We start from the raw sequence: 2201 nt of genomic DNA on the forward strand, positions 1-2201 counted from the left end.
GCACAGTGAGCATTCAGGCTGGAAGAGGTGTGTCTTGAGCCTCGGTCTACTCAATATGATCTCAAACACGTGAGCGCTTGATGCCAAGTTACACCATCTCAGAGAGACTTTCACCTAGTCAGTGATTGTGGGACTTTTGGCAAAGGGGATAAACTCTCAATGCCATCATTGCCCCCTCAAAACGAGCATAACCCTTCTTCCTCGCTTATGTCATGCGACGGTCACAAGAATTAGAGCAGATAACACATGAAAGCTCCCTGAAGCATCTGAAGAATTCTACAAACGGAGGATGATACTGTTTTTGAAGTAGTCATAATAGTAAACATTTTTCTGATGTATCACAGTTTGAGGAGCATGTTATTTCCATTATCAGACTTGAATCCCATGGCTTTGGGGCTGCGCGCAGAGAAACAGTGGAAGGGAAATTATAACAAGAATATCCTGGAGCTGGCGAACGAATTTTTAATACAGTAAAGGAGGGTCCCAGAGTCCTAAGGGGTGAGATCTACAAAGAAACCTCATATGAACTCATCCGCACCAAAGCTCAGGCTGCAGTGACAATCATAGTGGCATTCACAGCACATTTCAGACCGGCCAGTGGTGTGAGCATTTATTGTATACATCAACTGTGAGGTGGATGCTCACAGGATCTCCAGTTTACAAAGGAGGAAAGTGAGCCACAGAGGTGTTGACTCATTTGTGTCAGGTTGCACAGCTGCAATATGAAAGAAACCCAGAATGCCAAGCTCCTTAAGTTAGTCTGTGCCCTGAACACTATAACATTGGGGTTACTCCAAACTCCAGTTTGCATTGTTTGTTGCTTTGTTGGTTTTAACATAGTTCAGATCCATTTGCTTTTATCTGATTGAGAGACACAATTGATCATCTTTTATACCCAGACCCCAGAGGTTGTTGGCATTTTGTATACTGGGCTCATAAATGAGTAGCACACTTCATAGTATAAGCATGTTAACCAATCTGACGGCTCTCTGTGGCACTCTCTGGAAGTGGCAGGTTCCTGAAGTTTCATGGAGTCTGCCTGCTGCCTCTCCTGTAATCCAGCCCTATAGATGATCTAGTACAGGATGATTACTCCCATTTTTAAGGTGAGGAAACTGAGTTTTAGAGGAGAAATGTGCCCATCCCAAGTATACAGAGCTACTCAATAGCCAGGGGGGAAGTTGAGTTCAGACCTGCTGACTTTAAATCCTTTGCTTTTTCCTTCTTCTATTCAACTTGAAGATTTTTTTTTAATATGGTAGTTAGAATATGACTTATACACACCCATAGATATTTTCTTCTTACAGAACATTGGAAGTCCTCGTGTTTTTGATGATTTTAGAAAAATTAGATTTCTGTGTATCACTGCTTTTTAAATTTTCTGTTTTTAAAAATAATTTTCCTGTATTTTAAATATTCTTAGCTAGTAACCTACCTCCATTTCTTCTTTTCCTCTCAGTGTGAATTCACTCTCTTAACCCCTGGTCTATGCGAGTGCTGGAGCACAGGGTAGGGGAGGTGTGAAGGATCCACATTTCTAAAAGATGTGGGTGCAGTGGCTTCAGGGACTGAGCCACAGAGAGCACGGAGCATCACACTACAGTGAGCATAAGGAAAGGGGGAAGGATCACTACTTCACCTCATGTGATCTCAGAACATCAGCCCTGCTGGGGATGATACAGCACTTGCTCTCTCCAGGCATATTTGTTTCTGCAGTATTATAATCTAGAATAATGTCAAAACTCACCAAGCTCTCTTAAGTGTAAAATGAGGGTGCTTGGCCTAGAGAGCAGCACCCTCTTGCCTACTTGAATCAGTCCATTATCACAGAAGCGCTTGATCCAGGGGCCTGGGCTGCCAGTGTTTGCAGGTGTGAAGACGTGCCTGAGAACTCCTGGCAGTTCAGTAGTGTGTGCGCAGGCAGGATTCAAGACAAGGTGTTTGTGATGTAATCATTTGCAGATAAATGATTACATAACTGCACGGCTCAGTGAAACTGCTGTCAAGACGCCCAACAAAAGAAAAGCCCAATTACATCAAGGAGCTCACACTCCTCTTGATGCCCTGTGATCTGAGATGTCAGGTGGCTCCCTCCTTTATTAGAGATTGGGTTCGGGAAGGGTCACCCAGCCGTTTGAAGACCTTTTTACTCAAATACTAGAATGTATTAAATCAATGGTACTCAAACTGTTGGTCACCAC

The 2201-nt window shown here is 43.3% G+C and overlaps 1 protein-coding gene across 2 annotated transcripts in view; it reads left to right on the forward strand.

Moving 5' to 3' along the window:
* DIP2C (disco interacting protein 2 homolog C) overlaps window positions 1–2201 on the forward strand; it is a 247197-nt gene that overhangs the window by 128301 nt on the left and 116695 nt on the right. The gene's annotated exons all lie outside the window — the stretch shown is intronic.

This window comes from Echinops telfairi, unplaced genomic scaffold, assembly GCF_000313985.2.
Source record: "Echinops telfairi isolate 266 unplaced genomic scaffold, ASM31398v2 ScPeMD7_31;HRSCAF=116, whole genome shotgun sequence".
In the NCBI taxonomy this organism is placed as follows: domain Eukaryota; kingdom Metazoa; phylum Chordata; class Mammalia; order Afrosoricida; family Tenrecidae; genus Echinops; species Echinops telfairi.